The sequence below is a fragment of the Parasteatoda tepidariorum genome, chromosome 10 (assembly GCF_982258835.1).
Source record: "Parasteatoda tepidariorum strain Cologne lab strain chromosome 10, Ptep-v5.0, whole genome shotgun sequence".
In the NCBI taxonomy this organism is placed as follows: Eukaryota; Metazoa; Arthropoda; class Arachnida; order Araneae; family Theridiidae; genus Parasteatoda; species Parasteatoda tepidariorum.
Window position 1 is genome coordinate 59,693,832 of NC_141764.1, and position 19,931 is coordinate 59,713,762.

The following is a 19,931-nucleotide window of genomic DNA, read 5'->3' on the forward strand; positions in this document are numbered from 1 at the left end:
TGTTTCTGATCAGTCTGATCAACCTTCTGAGTATTTAAATCACACTATGGGTGATGGTAAGACAAAAATATCTGAATTCTTAAATCCAAAGTCTAATGAGACAACCTTGTTTAATTTATTTAGTGAAAACAAATGTAATTTACCACTTATTGATTTAATGTTTGGTGATAAAAAGTTCACATTTTTAATTGATTCTGGTGCTTCTATTTCATTAATGCCTAAAGATATTTTTGACCAAATTAAATTAGTAACTAAAGTTAAATATTTATCTAGAAATGTAAAAATTTCTACATTAAACTCTGAACTTAATTTTTTATCGTGTGCTCAAATTTCCTTTAAAATCAGTAACAGTCAGTTTAAGCATCATTTTTTTGTATCTAAATTTAATACTTCTCATTTTCAAGGTATCATTGGATATAATATAATATCCAAATATAACTTAATTATAGATTCTAAGAATAATGAATTGATTTTTGACTCTTTTAAACTACCTTTTGCTTTAACTTTGTCTGAACAGAAAAATGTTCAAAATATAATATCACATGTTCATTTAACTAATAAGGTTGTTATTGATCCTAATGAAAGTGTTTTCATCAATGTCTCTGCTGATAACGACAAATTTTTAAATAATGACATTTTATTTACTCCCCTTATAAATCATAATGATTTATTGATGCATCCAAGTGTTCATAATTTAACCCAAAATTCATTTCATGTATTAATATATAACAAAAGTGCATCACCAATTCATTTAAATAAGTCTTGCAAAATTGGATCAATTTCTAGTGATTTTGATGTTAAAAATAATCTTGATAACCAAAATGTCAATGAGTATGTAAATTTGATTCAAGCTTCATCTGAAATGCTTGAAAGACGAAAATTAGAGTTGTCTATTAATGATTTTTACCTTGATAATTTAAATGAATCTCAAAAACATGTTATTGCTGATATTTTATTAAATAATTATGCTTGTTTTTCAAAATCTGTTGCCACACTTGGCTGTACCGATTTAGTTGAACCTAGTATTAAGTTAAAATCCAATAACCCTATTAAAACCTTACCTTATGATATACCACAAGCTTTACAGGATATTGTAAAAAATGAACTCACTGAGTTAATGAATGCTAATATTATTGAAAGAAATGTTTCTAGCTGGGCTTCGCCCATGGTTTTAGTAAAGAAAAAAGATACTGATTCCTCTAATCAAAACAAATATAGACTTGCTTTAGACTTTAGGTTACTTAATTCCATAATAGAAAATTCAACGTACCCTCTTCCCAAGATTTCGACTCTAATTAACAATATTTCTCAGTTTCAATATTATTCCAAAGTAGATTTTAAAAGTGCTTATAATCAAATAATGGTCCCTGATGAACTTCAGGAGGTGTTAACATTTACTACACCCTTTGGTACATATTCTAACAAACGACTACCTTTTGGTCTCAAAACTAGTGCCAGTACCTTTCAAGCTTTCGTTGACAAAATTATTGATGAGTTAAAAGCACATGGAATTGAGCATATTTATGCCTACCAAGATGATTTTATCATCTGTGCCAATGAATTTGCTGACATGATGGTCAAAGTTAAAGCTGTGTTGAACATTTTAAGTAAATATAATGTAACTCTTACTCCCTCTAAATGTAGATTTTTTGAACAAGAAATAGATTATTTAGGTTTTCGTATTGCCAAAAACATAATTTCACCTGTTGAATTTAATATTGCTAAAATCACTAATTTTGCTGCTCCAAAAACAGTTAAACAAGTTAAACGATTTTTAGGTTTATGCGGATTTTATCGCTCATTGATACCCAACTTTGCAGAATTAACTGGTGTTTTAACTGATCTTACGAAGAAGAATATTTCATTTAAATGGACCCAACAGCATCAAGATGCATTTAAATCCTTACAGGATATTTTTTTTAACAAGCCGTTTGTCAAATTACCTGACTTTTCTAAGAAATTCTTTTTAAACACTGATGCAAGTAAAATGGCAGTTTCTGCTGTGTTATTACAAGAATATGAGGATGGTTTTCATCCAGTAGGTTATTTTAGCAAATCATTAAATAAGGGTGAGAAAAATTATCCTGCTATAAAGTTGGAGTTGCTCGCCATTGTTAAGGGTATAACAGCATTCAAGTACTATTTATACAACAAATCATTCACAGTTCTATCTGATTCGAAACCCCTTAAATACTACAAAAAATCTACTTCACCTGCTGACATTATAACGCGTTGGCATCTTTTATTAAGTGAGTACACTTTTGATTTTAAATATGTACCCGGTTCTTGTAATGTTCTAGCTGACTATTTTAGTCGATGCCAAAATCCTGATTTAAGAGAAGACTGTAATTTAAATGATTTTGATAATACTGAATCCCTAATTGTACCTTTTTCTGATCCTAAAAATAATGAGTTAGTGTGTGTTACTCAAACTGACCCTAAATTTGAAATATCTAATGAAACCTTTAAGGACGATTAAGAACTTAATGATATCATTACTAAATTAAATGATAATAACTTAAACACTAAAATTATTGATAAATATTTTATATCCCCTGATACTAAGCTACTCATGTTTCATAAAGAATATAATAAGAATGATTATGCTGATTTAATAGTTGTGCCCAAGTCTCTCAGACCTAAGGTTTTGGAAATTACTCATGTATCTCATACAGGTGTCAAGAAAACTTTTGAGTTATTGTCGAAAAGATTTTATTGGAAAGGCTACTATGCTGACACGTTAAACTATGTGTTATCTTGTGATGCATGTATTCGCATCAAACATTATTCTGTCAAACCAGCCCCCTTAAAAAATGTGTACATACCTACTCGCCCTGGGGATTTTATTAGTATTGATATTGTTGGACCTATTAAAGATACTGGGCATGTGTTAACTGTTATTGATCACTTCAGTAAGTTTACTGTGTTATATCACTTAAGGAACTTAACTGCTAATACTATGGTCCAACATTTGTTAAATTATATGTCATTGTTTGGTAGAGTTACCATGATTTTAAGTGATCTTGGAACTCAATTTAATTGTGAAGTGTTTCATACTATAAATTCTGAAGTAGGTATTAAGGTAATACATACCACTTCAGGGCACCCTCAACTGAACTCAGTTTCAGAAAGAATAAACACTTCCTTAAAATCCTCATTGATTGCCTTGCGAGAACAAGGAATTTCTATTCAATCTGCCCTCTTAATTCACCAACAAATCTATAATAGTGCTATTCATCCTGCCACAGGATATAGCCCCATAGATGCCAACTTGCTCCGGACAGCGAATAAATATTCTCTAGTGGTAGCTTATTAATTGTGATTCTTGATTTAATAAACTAAATTTAATAGATTTTTATCCACCACTATTTCTAAACAATTCGTAAGTAATATTCACCACTGTTTTTAATTTAAGTTATGTTAAACTTTTTTAAAAAGATACCAAAATTAGTCAAATATTTTTAAAATTTAGTTTGTAGTTGTTTACCGTTTTTTAAATTATTTCGGCTTGTCCGGAGCAGTTGGCATCTCTGTAGCCCTAACATGCTTCATTTTGGCCGTGAAATGAGTATTTTCTTTGACACATACCAAAATTCTAACAATAAACTTATAAGTTTAGACCAAGCTTCTTATATTTCTCAGGTTTTAAATGATTTAAATAATTATTATAGTAATGCTTATACTCAGACTGATCAAAACAGTAAGTTTGAAAGGAAAGCTAAACTTCGTAAATTCGAAGTAAATGATATTGTGTATTTGAAATCCAAAGATTCTTTTAATCCCAAATTCAATGGTCCATACACCATCGTTACAAAACATAATGATGTTAATTTTAGTATTCAATTTTTATCTAATCCTAATGCTCCTGTGTTTAAAATTCATGCAAACCGTCTAAGGTTAGCCCCACATAGAAAAACATCTCTGTGTGCTATCAGTAATAAATTGCCTCAACAAAATACTAGATATTTTCTTCGTTCACATGTTTAATTGTTTGTGTGATTTTTGCTAATGTTTTGCTTGCAAACCCCCATAAAATTTTGGGATGTCTCTGCTACGCTGGCGTACATGTGACATCTTATCAGGCCTGACAAGATTTTTTTGGGGAATGTTGTGATCGAAACGTTTGTTTCAGAATCATTAATTAATTAATCACTTTCTTGTTTAAAAATTTTTTATCAACTCAGCGCAATATTATTTACCTATTTTCTTAGTTTGTTTTCACTCAACTATTTATGTAAACATTTTGATCTTAAGTGACTTTAATTATTACTTTGGATTTTTTCTAATACAATTAGGTTTTCCTTGTTTATTTTGGAATGTGGTACTATACAAATAACCTTTAATGCAATTTTAAATCTGCAATTTAATTTTAAGTAATGGGTTTATCCCAATCTTCTATGTGTCATTTTTGTATGCATTTTCATGCAACCTTTTTTTGGAGACATGTTTCTAAACCTTGTTGGTCTAACACAAAGTCTAGATTTTTTATTGTACATTATTCTCATTTTTGTTTATACTTACTTGTCTATAAGTATCGTTTTTATGCATATATCTTTGTTTGAGCTAATATAAATTGTTTGCAATATTTGTATGAACATATGAGTCAGAACTTACTACAACGACACAAAGCGTACTGCTCTGCTCTGTCTTCTGGTGCTGCCTTGTACTGTCTTCATCCCTGATGTTTCTATCCCTCATCTGGACTTCTGCCAGTTGTCTTTGCCAGACCTTATCTGAAAGTGGTCAGTGTATCTGCCACCTTGTACTGTCTTCATCCCTGATGTTTCTATCCCTCATCTGGACTTCTGCCAGTTGTCTTTGCCAGACCTTATCTGGAAGTGGTCAGTGTATCTGCTACCTCGAACTGTCTTCATCCCTGATGTCTATATCCCGCATCTGGATATTTCTGATGTGCGTATTGTCTACTATCGGCCCCTGAGGCGTGATTCTGCCGTCTTATACTGAGGTAAACTTGGCCTCTTATTTAATGATAGTGTTTCTTCGTTCATTGTGCCTCATAGATTGCTCCTACTGGTTTCATTGAACTGTGTGGTTTCGTCAAATTAGTGGCAACTCAATGTCGGTGTTTCATAGTTCACCGTGCATCATATATTGTCGCCTTCTGGATTCACTGAACTGTGATATTTCGTCAAATTAATGGCAGCTAAGTGGTTTGCAGCTTTTGGCAGCTTTTTGGTTTTCGGCGTAGGCCGATTTTTTTGTGTTGGCATGTTTGCCAAGCATTTTTGCCTTTTTATAAATGTTATGTTATAAATAAACTATGTTTTTCCGCATCCTTAACTATGAGTCTGGTGAGTAATTTTACAGTATAAGTTGTTTTCTCTTCCTTTTTCTGCATGTGATGATTTTTGCTCGTGGCTGTTTTACAGCCCTCATAAAGGATTTACAGCGATTGCTCATAGTATGATTAACTACCTGAAAAAAGGTGGTGTTAAACTGAGATAATCTATCAAGTAAACAGAAAAAAAAGTTGTGATGTGAAGGCTAGTTTAAATTCTTGACTATTTTTCGTTTTGAATACTTTTCCTCGTCGATTGAACATAGATTTGAGAACTAATTTTTAAATTCTGTATATCTGTATCACGTTGTTTGTTATATTTTAAGTTACGTCGCATTAGTTTAACTTTTTATTTACATTTTTGCTTGTTATTTATTATTTGTTAAATATTCGAAAGTTCAATAGTATATTCAGAGTGTTTCTATTTAAAAAAAAAACTTCTTTATTCATTCATGAGCTCTGTGAAAAAGTCCAGTGAGATTTGGTCACATTTCACTGCAAGTGATTAGTTTATTACAAAGGAACATTTTCTTATAAAACTTCAACAGCTAATTTGAAAAAAAAAAAAAACATCTGAAACGAACTCATCCAACAGTACTACAATGGAGTATTGAAAGGCAAGAAGAATCCTCATCAAATTAAATAAACGACGTTGAAGTAAATAACATGGCAATCAATATCACCAACGAAAAAAAACTGAACTCCAGCAAAGCAAAAATTTTCAGTTTGCGACTAAAAAGTTGTGTTTAGATGAAGGGCGGAAAATTGATGACGCCTTAATGGACTTGTTCATTACTGATTTTTAACCATTTAGCGTGGTTGAGGATGAAGGCTTTAAAAAATTTGTGAGAGCACTGAATCCTTCTTATCAGCTACCGAGCAGTAAAACTCTTTCCGGTTGTTTACTGCCAAAGAAGTACAAGCAATGCATACATGAAATAAAACAGGTGATGACAAACGGTGAACAATTTGCCTAACTACGGATTGTTGGACGTCATCGATATGTGAATCATATTTAACCATAACTGCTCACTTCATCGATGATGAATTCAGGATGAAATAAATTTTGCCTGAATTTACAAGAATGGGGTATAAAGAGTAAAAGAAAGTGCATTGTTTCAGATAATGCATTAAGTATTGTCACAGTGATGTGTGACGTTTTTTTTCTAATTGTTTAATTTAATCCCTTTTTAGTTTAATGTTGGTTGTTTGATGTCACAGTGTTGTGTGACGATTTTTTTTATGTCAGGAATTTAAATTTTAATTTAATCTTTCATAGTTAATAGTATTTGTACTTTTCCTTTTTTATTTCTCTTCATCTTTTTCTGTGAAGAGAATTAGAAATGTTTCTTTTACTTTTACGTTAGCAACGCATTTTTGTGTCTTTCTCCTTTTGCAATTCAAGGTCGTCTGACCCCACTGTCCTTCAAAGACGACATTCTTTTCCCTCACTTTCTAAATTTACGTCACCACTTAACTTCTTTTCCCATCACTTTCACGTAACCTTCAATTTTGCACGTGATTCTTCCGGTCGGTTTTTCTGGATTTTTCTAGAACCTTTGGGGTGTTCACGCCTTTTTGGGGGACCTTTTCCCTTTGACTCCTTTTTTTTGGTATGTGTGGGAGTACTAATTTGCACTGATTGGTGGTGACCTAACCGTGTAGTAATCCCCCCATCCAATGACAGTCGTTCTCTCTCCTGCTTTTCAACTCGCATTTTCCCGCGCTTAAGGGACGCCATTTTTTTTTTTTATCATTATCGTTTTTGGTACTCGCAAGTACACTTCTCTCGGGGATTGCGGTGCGGCTGGTAAGCTGACCTTCGTGGTCAGCGAGCCATACCAAACCACCCCAAAGCTACATTTTTTTGCCATTTTTCGTTATTCATTAGTTATTTATTTTTTTTTTTTTTTGATGCCTAAATGTATTTTTATGTGTGACGGACCACCCATCCCATTCCAAAACTGATTACTGTTGTAAGATAATGAACAATTAAAAAAAGAACTTGTGAGCGAGTTTTGTGTTGTATTTTCTTTTGGTTTTCATCACTTCAAAATGTCCGATGTTAGACCTGTCTCCATGATGTAAATAATATGTGGTGAGTAACATTCTCATATTTTCTTTTTTTGACCAGCGTTTATTTGTACAAACGTAAAATTTTATAGATGTTATTCAGTCGTCCTCTAACTTTATCTTGACCACGAGCCCTTGCTGTTGGGTTAATTCACGTGGCACTTAAGCAATATGTCCTTCCACTATTTTCGATCACTTTTGGCCTTTTCTTTCCATCAATTAATGATGATCCAAATTTATTATCAAAATTTATTAGTTAATTAATCTCTCATTTTTTCTTTGATTGTCTTAAACTTTATCGACTGAATACCTCTATCAAATTCTACAACCCCATTCTCTGTATATAATATATTTTAATTGTAACATCACCTTTAATTTTAAGATAATTAAAATTGGTACATATCTGGTACAATTTATAATTAATGTACTATTGGTACACATAAGATTTTATCTTTATAAATAATTTCTTTGGTACAAGTATGAAACTAGCGGTTAAAAAATGTCTCAAGAAAGTATTAGGTGCTATGCCCACACCCTAAACCTGATTGTTCAGGACTCGTTAGAGATTATAAAAGAATAGCAGGATAAATGTAAAAAGATTGTGTCCCATTTTAAAAGAAGTACTACCGCCAATAAACGCTTACTAAATTGTCAAAGTTCGACTGGCTAATTTCTAGGAATAAATATTAATGTAAATACTGATTATTTAAGCATGGATCTAGAAACTAATATTTTAAGATTACTTAATGAATTTAATTCAGATGATATTATGTATCTGTGTAAATTTGTTAAACATTACTCATGATTATGGATTTTAAATTTTTGTTGAATGTAACATATGTTTGTAATTTATTGATGATAAAGGATTGAAAATGGTTAAGTATTGCCCCTGGTTGTAAACATTATAACTAGAGAGACACCTGTCGCTTTTTTCGAATACCTGCTAATCCAAAGGTGCAATAAATATGGATTAGGAATATAAGGTAAATTAATTACAACTTAATATAACTTCAAAATTTTTTGTCTCTTTAATTGCATAATGGTAAAGAATTTTAATTCGCTTCATAGGAGAGATGATATTCAAATTTCGAAAAATCATGTGATATGCCAGTGCCATTTCAAAGATGGATTAAAAGAAAATGGGCCAACGCTTTTTGAGCACAATAAGGATAAAATTTTCAATCTCCTGAAAAAGCTTGAAAAACAAAGGTATTTCAATATTGGATTCTACCAGTTATGTCTAAATGGTATATATATTATGTTTCTCCTCCTCAGTATATCTGATATGTCTTCCGCATTTAAAAGTATTATCTACATAAATGTCTCGTATAATTTCTTACAATGATGAAAAAAAAAATTAGCATGTTCTTATTATGACTTTCGTTCAAGGTATATCTGTTCAAAGTATGTGTAAAAACTACATTATTTAACTATTTATTACACTATTACTAAAGTAGTTTTTGACTACTTTTTCTTAATGTAGTGACTACAAACTGCTTTGAAATTGTAGTAACTACTCCGCTACTCGATGGAGAACTTAATTTACACCTATGGTCAAAGTGGTTTTGAATATGAAATTGACTTACATTAAATATAAGGGAATAACATTAAGCCAGTTTGTTATTCCAAAACAGTTTTTTCTTTTGCTTTGTTCATATAACCTTCAACTTTCTTGACAATTGATTTGATCTTTACCTGAATTAAAACTATGCTTTGCATTATATATTTATTATATTATTATATATTACTGAATATATGACGTGCTTTTTTTTTAATGAAATATGATTACAATACATTTATATGTTTTTATTTTAGAAACATATCAGCAACTCCTTTAGTTTCTGACTGTTCACTAACCTCCACTGTGCCCCAGTCTCTTGCTGCTGCTGATATTCAGACACTTACTCAAGAAATCGCCAATTTGAAAGAGGAGAACCTCAAACTGAAGGAGAATTTAAGATTGAAAAACGCTTTGTCACAGCAGGAATTTTTGAAGAAGCAGCCATTCGGGTTTTTTAGTATAGAAAATAATAATGATCATATCATGCATTATACAGGGTTACCTAATAAGGAAATTTTCAATATTATATTTTCGAATTGTGATAAGGTGCTAGACACGTATTATGAAGAATGGAATGCAACTTGCTTGGATCGAAAAGATCAATTGTCGGTGACTTTAATGAAATTAAAGTTGAATCACACACACATTGATCTTGGTGTTCGATTCCAAGTAAGTGAAGGTACTATAACTAATGTTTTTTTAACTTGGCTTTACTGTCTGCATGAGGTGTTGTACAATTGTCTAATGGCAATTGTACCAACACCAGTTAAAAATGAGTTGCACTTGCCCTCATGCTTTATGAATTTTAGGAATTGCAGGATGGTTATTGACTACACTGATTTTGTGTTCAAAGACCCAAAAAAAAATGTCTCATCAGCGGCTGTTTTACAGCTCTTATAAACATCGGCATACAATGAAGGCTCTAATTGGAGTAGCTCCAAATGGTGTTATTACTTACACTATTGAGATGTATCCGGGATCTACTTCCGATAAAGAGCTTTCTAAAAATTGTAATGTAAATAATGCCTTTCAGCCTGGGGATCTTGTCGCAGATAAAGGCTTCCTGATTTCTGATGTCTTGCCTGATGGGGTTGCTGTGAACATTCACCCCCATCCAAATCACTAGCACTAAGAAAATCGCTCGGGCAAGAATTCATGTTCAAAGAGCTATAAAACGCATTCAAGTTTTTAAAATTGTTACCAAAATCTCTTTTTCCTCATAGTTCTAAATTTTTACAAGTATGTGTGGCCTTAACTAATTTTCATCCTCCACTCCTCAAAGAGGTACAACTTCTTTATAATATAAAACCTTAAAATTATAATATTTCTAAATTATTTTAAATTCGTTTATTGCTTTTAACTTTTAATTTCTTTAAATATAATTTAAAATATTTTTCATGAATTTCATAAATTGATATTGCTTTCTTTCTTCATGAATTCTTGCTTATAGATTAACAAGTTTTTTAAAAATATTTTTGTACATAATTTCTATATCTTTAATACTAATATATATGTTTATTTTTCTAAAACTACTATTTAAAACCAGTGCAGTTAATAACCATTAGTGTTTAATTTCACTTATCTACAATTTGGTTCTAAATTAAATTTTACATTATTAATCTTAAAGTTTTAAAAAGTTTAATTTTTATTAAAAATTTTTTTATCTAAAGTGAAACAAAATAAGAAGAAAGTTTTTTATTTTATTTCTTTATTATTTTTTACTGATTTTTATTTCATCTTATTCGAAGACAAGCAAAAGACCAAGGTTAGACAAAGAAAGTGTTAAAGCCACAATTGAAAAAGAACTGGAAAATTTTTCATCATTAATAGCTGAAAACTTTAACAACAATGTCTTCTCATCAGATGATGTCATCTTAATAAATCATATAAAAAATTTTACAAATCTAAAATTATTGGCAACAAAATTAAAAGGTATTCCCCTAACTGCTGCAGGTCACATGCCCAAATATAGTTCCTTCAAAAAAACTTGTTTATGAGTTTTAAGATATTCTTTCCAATGTGCTTGAATCTCAATATAGGATCTTTCTTGCAAAATTACTTTTACCAAACGATATGTATGAAGAAGAGTTTAGAAAACTTTGTAGCATAGAAAATATTAAGAAATTTCTGTGCAGCAGAGAATCGCTCTATAAGAACGTGGAGTTGATTTTACATTCCATGTGCGTAGCTTCAGTTGCTTTATCAATAGAATCTGTGAGTGAATCTTTGACATGAGCTCAGAAATAATATAAAAAGGCCTATAAGTGATGAAACAGCACATCACGAACAGAGGATTTCTGTAAAAGGGTCAGGGCCAACTAAATGTGGGAGTATTATCTCAGAGGCAATGGCAAAATGCTTTGGCAAAAGTGTAGATTGGTTAAAAAGTGGATAGTATCAAAACCTGTTGACAAACTAATAGCAAAAGTTCCCCCTCCCTTACTTTTATGGATACTTGATATGACTTTAATTTCATTTTTAGAAACTATTTATCCTTAATTTCGTATTTATATTAATCTTCTAATGTATATATAGAGATATTTAGTCAGGAATAATATAACAGAGATATTTATCTCTGACATTAATAACAGAGATATTTAGTCAAATGTTTTTGTCATGTAATAAAATCATTCTGTTATCAAGAAATATTTTGAGCTTGCAGATACCTTATTTTTTTTTTATCTTACTACGAGGATAAAGTGACCACACGTCCCGATTTTGGCGGGACAGTCCCGCTTTTTGGTGGACTGTCCCGCGTCCCGCCGATTTTTAAAAATGTCCCGCTTTTTAGAAAATATCTGCATTTCTTATTTTAAATGTACCGTAAAAATATATTCCTATTATTTATTAAGTATTATGGTGAATATAAAGAAATAAAAAATACATAAAAACACATAAAATGCGTGCAGAGTAAACTAAATTAGACAATGTACGAAGTTAGATTTACTCGGTGGTGTGCGATCATTGTCTTTACGTCTCGTCTTAATTCAGATAAGTGCGGACTGCCGTTAGACAGTGCGGTTTGTGGTTTTCAATTTGACGTTCGGTTTGACTCATTATTTGATTGACAAAGGTTGAGCAATAGTCGCCACAAAGTAACGGCCAATAAGGTAAAATTTAATACTCTTTTTTAGCCTTTGTAATAATTGTTTTATATATTTCTAGTATTTACCCACAAAATAAAAGATGAGTAAAAAAAGAGGATGCAAATTTAATGAAGAGCTAAGCAGAGAATTTCCATTTATTAAAAGTACCAAAATAGACTATATGTAGTACGGTGTGATAAATGCAATGCTGAATTTTCGATCTCACATGGTGGAAAAAACGATATTATTAAACATCTAGCGACAAAGAGGCACAAAAGATTTTTTAATAATGCCGCTTTCTCATCTAAAATGGAACAGTTTTTTCGCAGTGCTAGCTTTAGCAACACAGAAAAACAGCTAGCATTAGCGGAAGGGCTATTTGCTTTCCGCACCATAAACCACAATCAAAGTTTCAGATCAATGGATTGTACGTCGCAAGTGATCAAAACATTATACGACAAAAAAATATGCATGTGCAAGGACAAAAACCGAAGCAATTATTTGTAATTTTTTTTCACCATATTCGTTTTCACAATTGCAGAAAGAATTAGAAAAATGCGCATTTATATCCCATATATTCTGATGTTTCCAGCCACAAAGATTTAAAATTATTTCCCACAGATGTTAGATTTTTTGATCCAGAAACAAGAATTAAAATTAGAATATTAGATTTTGTTTCATTGCCTGATGATGAAACTTCACAAATAATTTTTGATTTCACAAGTACTATTTTAAAAAAGAATAATTTAAACAATAAAATTATTGCCCATTGTGCTGATAACACTAACGTAAATTTTGGTGGAAAAGCGAGAAGAGTCATCAATAACGTTTTTACGAAACTTAACGAACATTTGAAGCAAAAAAATATTGGAGTAGATTGTGCAGCGCGCATTCTATACCTATACTGTTCAGCATCTGACTTACTTCCAGTTGATGTTGTAAATATATTTTTGCAAGCATTTATTCATATTTTTATATATATATTGTGCGTGTTGAAAGTTTGACTAAATTGTAATTCTCATTTCATCCCATTTGTCCCGCTTTGTCTCAATAAAAATGTGGTCACTTTATACGAGGATGACATAACTGCGAAAACGATTTTTGGAAAAGAAATTAATGTTATTAAAAACGATGAAGTAGAACAAACTTTCACATGGAGTGAAATTCAAAACTTGGGCAGTTCGACAAAGATAAATTTTACTGGACATTCAGGTGTTGCCTCCTCACTTATGCACTTTCAGAATGAAGTTGAGTTTTTTGATTTATTTATTTCTAAAGAGCTACTTCATTTAATTTCAACGGTGACAAACCGTTATTATAATAAACAGTTAAACTTACAACTAAAGAAGGATAAAAGGTCGCATTCATCTAAATGGTACGAAACAAATGCAGACGAGTTGAGAATATTTTTTGCCTTAATTATGCTCATGGGCCATATTGAAAAGCACTGTTTAAAGGATTATTGTTCTACCGACAAGCCAATTACCAAACCAATATTTGGGAAATCAACACCTAGGGACAGATTGTTTCAAATATTACGAGTTCTTCTAAACCGAAAAATTATGAGAATCATGCCAGACTCTGGAAAATGCGTGACGTGCTTGACCTAATCAATGATTCATTCAAAAGTATTTCTCTCCAACAGAATTGTCAATAGATGAGGTTATTGTTAAATTTAAAGGGAGAGTAATATTCAAGCAATATATGCCTAAAAAACGAAAACAGTGATGGATAAAGATTACGAAATTGCTGAAAAAGAAGGTTTTACATAAAATATATTAAAGTTTATTTGAGGAGAGACAGGAACTCCATCTTTACCTGCATCTTATAATGCTGTGAACAATTTAACGAAATCTGTTAAGGGAAAATGTTACAAGCTTTATATGGACAACTTTTTTTCTTCTTCTAATTTATTTTCAGGTATGCTAAAGACTATGCAGTAAATTGTTGTGGGACTGTCCGGGCAAATAGGGAGAAATTTCCTAAATTTGTTCAAAATAAAACATCAAAATCTGTAGAAAGTCAGACTCTTTATTGTAAGGAAGGCATGGTAGCAGTATACTCGCAGCCCTGGAGCAAGATAGCATTAAAAAGCCAAAAATTGTCGCAGTATAAAACGGAGCATATGGGTTTTGTGGATTTGAGTAATCGAATGGCTACTTCATATTTGTTCGGCCGTAAAACTATTTTTACATCTACAAGATTTAAGTGTTTTAAACTCATTTATATTATTTAAGAAAGTTATGGGTGGAAAAACCCATCAATATAGAATGATTGTCATTCGTATTCATAATAATCATAAATTATAATTCGTAATCATAATAATTTTGTAATCAGATTAATTCTTGTAATGTTTGTATTGGAGAAAATACGGTATATTCTAAAACTAAATATGTTATACCCCCAAACTCTCAGTCTATTATTCATGTACGCATTCGAAACAATATTCAATGTCATTCTGATGAGATATTAATTCAATCAAATCCTAATTTTTTGTCCAAAAGACTTTTAATTAGTAGAGTAGTTAACGTTATTTCTAAAGACAATTTATATCCTATTACTGTAATGAATATAAACAATGAACCGTATCATATAAATAAGAATTCAAAATTAGGTTTTCTGGAATGCATTGAAAAAATACCTACCGTTAACTGTAATTCTATAGGACAAAGTATTGAAGAATTTGAATTTAGCCAAGGCTAAATTGACATTAATCATTTAGGCAATGAAGATAAAGAAACGCTCAAAATTTTTTTGCGACTAAATTTAAAGACTTAACTGGCTGCGATTCTCTCTTGCATAAAGTAGAGCAAACCGACGAGGTACCCGTTAGACAAAAACATTACAGAACACCCCATCATTTAAAACAGGAATTAAATAGACAAATAAACGAACTTTTAGAGAATAATATCATATAAGAAAGTACCTCTCCTTATGCTGCCCCAGTTAATTTAGTTAAAAAGAAAGATAGTAGTTTTAGGTTATGTACAGATAAAAACTCTTCCCGGTTCTTTTCATATTTCAAATATAACAGAAATGGTTGACAATTTGACTGGATCTTATCTTTTTTCAACGCTTGACCTTTGTATTGAATTCTACCCAATGAAAATTGACCCAGGAGACACGTATAAAACAGCTTTTGCTACTGACAGTGGCCTTTACCAGTGGAACCGTGTACCTTTCGGTCTTAAAAATTCTCCGAACTCTTTTCAGCGTTTAATGCAAATTGTTTTATATGTATGGCATCAAAAAATAACGTACATGATCATTCAGAGAAACTTAAGTTAGTTTTTGACAGACTCCGAGAACATAATCTAAAAGTAAAGCATTCTAAATGTAAATTTCTTATGTCTAAAATTCGATATTTGGGTATTCAAGTTAGCGATAGGAAAGTATTCCCCGATGACTCAAATGTTTCGGCTATAGATAATTTCAAAGTTCCCATTACCAAAACTGAAGTAAAATCTTTTCTCGGTGTTATTGGTTTTTATAGGAGATTCCTATAAAATTTTGCGGAGAAAGCACTTCCACTTACGCGGTTAACAAAAGATGAAAGTGCGTTAGTTTCTTTTAAAGAACTAAAAAAATAGTCTTAAAACTTATCCCTGCCTTTTTCTACCTTATTTTGAGAAAGAGTTTGTGCTAAGCACTGATGCTTCGAAGTCCGTTTTAGGTGATGTCAGTATGATAAAGACGAATTTCTACATCCTGTCGCTTACGCCAATCGAAAGCTAATGGGATGCCGAGATAAATTTACTCAACGGTAGAAAAGGAATTACTAGGTGTAGTTTACGGTGTTTCATATTTCAAGCAATATCTCTTAGGCAAAAGATTTAAAATTTTTTGTGATCAAGCCAGTCTTTCACATACCCTTAAACTCAGAGATCCTACATCCCATATCGCTCGTTGAGCTATGACCTTATAGCAATATGATCATCAAATAATACATAAGCCCGGGAAATTAAATATCACTGCTGATTACATATCTAGAGGTGTGGAGCAAATAAATAACGTAAATATAACTTCAATTTAACCTACCTTATTATCTAAGATTAAAAACTGATCAAAGAAATGACCTCTTTTGCCAAAAGATTTTTTCTGAAATTGAAGCTAATGTTAATGTCTCAACATAAATTGAATTTTTTTTTAATAAAAGATGAGGTGCTTTATTGCTCAGCTAAAAATAGTCCTTCAAATTGTATTGATCGCTTAGTTATTCTAAATTCTGTTATACCTAAAATTTTGGCATTTTGTCACGACTCACGAACCGTGACTCATCAATGTTTTTGCAAAACTTTAAAACGTATTCAAAGTAGATATTTTTGGCCTAAAATGTATGTTCAAACTAGTAATTATGTAAAATCCTGTACCTCTTGTAACGAGCGCAAGGCTCATTTAAAGAAAAAGTTAAAGAAAAGCACTTTTGCAACGTATGCCTATTGCTACTAAACCAATTGAGTATGTTGCTATTGACGCTGTTGGTTCACTTCCTCTTACTTATTCTGGAAATAAATATTTGCTCGTTATGTCTGGCAATTTATTACTCGCCATGGCGTCCCTAAACATTTATTTCAGATCGTGGCACAAATTTCTTGTCTGCTTCTATATCAATTGTAGTGTTTTTATGGCCGAGCTGACGGCCATTAAACATGCTCTCTTATGACTTGCAGATCCAGGTCCTAGGCGACCCAACTCCTAAACTTGCCATCATCGAAAACACGAAATCACTGTGGAGACAAAACAGTAAATGCTATTGGGTAAAAGCGCATTGTGGGATTACAGGCAATGAGGAGCGGATCAGGCAGCCAAACAGGCCATCAGCATCGGTCAGATCAATATTGAAGTCCCGAGTACAACCGCCCAGATCAAAACCTTCTTAAAAGCTCATAATATGAAACAGTGGAAATTAGAGTGGCAGAGTTCTGACAGAGGTCGGCAGATGTTTAAATTTTTCAAGGACCCTTCAGTAAAACGCCTGCAGGTTGACTTTTATCTAATTCAATTTTTAACTGGCCACGGGGTGTTTGGGGTACACCAAAACAAATTATTTAACAAAACTCCTAACTGAAATTATTGCCAAATTGAGCAGACAATAGACCACCTCGTATTTGACTGAGCCCACTTCCAGACACTCCGTGGAGATCAATTTAAAAGTAAAAACCAACATCAGCGTTACGCAGAGTTGGCCTGCAGGCATAAAATCAAAACAATCATCAAAACCTGCCTGCTCCACACACTTAACCACTTAGGCCGGGAATCAACTGAAACAGTCTTAAGTTCGACATCTCAAAACGTGTTTCTGCTGTTAAGGTTATTTTGAAGTATTGAAAATGAGCTCCCAAAAACGACGAGCACCGAATTTTTCTCAAGAGATTGTTTCGATTGTTGAAGAATTAGAAGGAAAACGTGAATTGATTTCGGGGCAATTAGGCCGCTGCTACAAAACAACAAAGGACATTAAAAACGCGTGGGATGAGATCGCTGGTGTTCTAAACAGCGTGAGTACCAGTGGTTACATTCGTTCCGGGGAGGAAATAAAAAAAGATGGAAAAATCTTTCACAAAAACAAAAGCTGCTATGATTCAGCAGTACAATAACTGCACAGGAGGAGGTCCTCCCAATGAGGAGTTCTTAAATGATCTTGAATTAAGAGTAATTGCTCTGTTGGGTCAGACAACAATACAAGGTGTCGGTTACGACAGTGCTAGAGAGTTTCAAGCAAAGCCCGTGGTAAGTACCTTGCATTTTTATATTAATTTTTACAGAATAGTTGTATGTACCTATACCGAGTGACTTTGAAATTATCAAGAAATGTAAGTTATTTAAAGTATGTTCGTAGGCACTATGATCTAAATAATATTTTTCAAAGTAACTTTTTTTTTTTTTCGTTTTCTTTCCACATTAAATCTTCAAAGAATAATTTTGATAGTTTCACAAAATTTGAAACTACATTAGTGTTTTTATAACAATATCTCTAGCAGACTCCAAAGTTTGAAGAATGATACTCAATATAAAATGTACTAATGCTTGTTAACCTTAAATGTTATTTAAAAGTAATTTATGTTAAATATAATGGTGCAGTGGTTCAATTTTTTCTCTGTTGAAGACTTCGTAATAAATTTTTTTCTTAATAGGAAAGAGCATCTAAAAAAAAACAGCAATTGATGTGGCTGGCACATCTCATTTTATTCAGGTCACCTTTTAGCCTGCTGAATTTCAATTGTCTACTCGGGTTTTGTTTTAATGCTGTGATTGTTTTAACTTTGAATTTTAACCAATTGTTCTTAGCATCCCTTTTTCTTATTTTGGCTTCTCTTATCCTTAACTAATTCTTTAATTGACGTTAACTTGTGTAGATTTTACAATTTACTTGATTTTATTGTTCTTAGATTTATCTATATCAACACCTGTTAATTCTTTTTTTTTCTTCTCTTTTTTAAATTCATCTTTTATACTTGGTTGCCTTATACTGGTGTTTTATCCCCTTGCATGATTTTACTTTTCTATGGTTTATTTATTATGGTTGTTGCAGCGTGAGCCCCCTAGCGGCAGAACACGGAGAGGACGAGAGAGTTTCAAAAAAACAGTAGTTGTAGGGAAAAAACGAGGAAAACGCCTTGCCTAACTATCTCACTAAAAACTTTTCATTAGCTATTATCTATCTTATTTCATAAATGTAAATACATCATGTTTTGTTAATCAATCCAATAAATGTTTTATAGTTCAAATCGATGATCATTATAGATATTTATTGTTAAATATATTGCCAAGCCCGAAAACAAAAGAGTAAGGTTGGTCTTACTGCTTCTAATAATTCAGAACAACACAAGGTAAGTGATACCTTCCCTTGATTCATTTTTTGAAAGTAGTGACGCCTCCAGTATAGAACAATGGTTTTAATTTTGTCGTTGCCGCAAACCCACTTTTAGTGGTTGTTTATTGTGATTTATTAGTGAATCATTGTGTAACCTATTTGCTTGTATCATTGCCTATTTGTTGTAGTTTGTATCATTGCCTATTATGTTGTGAAACTAATCTTTCTTAAATTGTGAATTTAAAAAATTACGCCATATGCCCTATTAAATCCCGGTTATTTATTTACATATCATCCGTCTACAAGAAACTTGGCATAATTAAACACTCCACTACCCCCTATCATCCTCAATCAGACGGCATGGTTGAGAAATTAAACGGTACCTTAATTCTCTTTGTCACCTTGTATATGAAACACAAACTGAATGGGATAGACATGTCTAGTTTGCCTTTATGGCACATAGGTCTGCTATTCATAAGTTTGCTCTGTATCAAAACATTATCGTTCTTTTCTTGCGCTTTTACAAATCTGTTTGAGTTGAAATTAAAAGTTAATGGCACTGGCAAATACCAGACTTAGAAATGATGCTCTAAACGTAAATAGTATACATAATTTTGGTAAGTTGATCCATCAGTTCTTTAAATAAAAGTCTGATGAAGAGAAGAAAAAAATGATCACTGGGGCACCTCGGGGTTGTGAGACCCGTGTTTACCTTGAAGTAAACCCCCTGAGGAGCACAATAGAATTAAAGGAAACGAATTGATCTGAAAGAAAGCATGTAAACCAAAGTGGTTTACCACAAAAAGTACTGCCCAATGATTAAAGCTTACTGCATATAATTTAAAATATGCTGCAATGTGAAAAAAGCATGTATTTAACACTACGGTTCATCAATGAGTGTGGCTTTGAAACTATGACAAACAAACGCCGCTGTTTAAGACTAAGAAAAAGAAAGCTTACTTGGCTAATCCAATTCTTATCAATATCTGAGTGTTTACATATCTGGCATACTATTCGAAGCATCATTATCTAATTTAAATCCTGATGTTAGTAAATAAAACGAAATAAGCTGCACCTCTTGCATTAACAAGCTCCTTT

General features: G+C 32.0%; 1 long non-coding RNA gene across 1 annotated transcript; it reads left to right on the forward strand.

The window, feature by feature from the left end:
- Nucleotides 1-3,450: 3,450 nt before the first annotated feature.
- LOC122271797 (uncharacterized) lies at nucleotides 3,451-8,566 on the forward strand. Its single transcript, XR_006226598.3, has 2 exons — nucleotides 3,451-8,355; nucleotides 8,441-8,566. It is a non-coding gene; the product is annotated as an uncharacterized LOC122271797 (long non-coding RNA).
- Nucleotides 8,567-19,931: the final 11,365 nt, after the last annotated feature.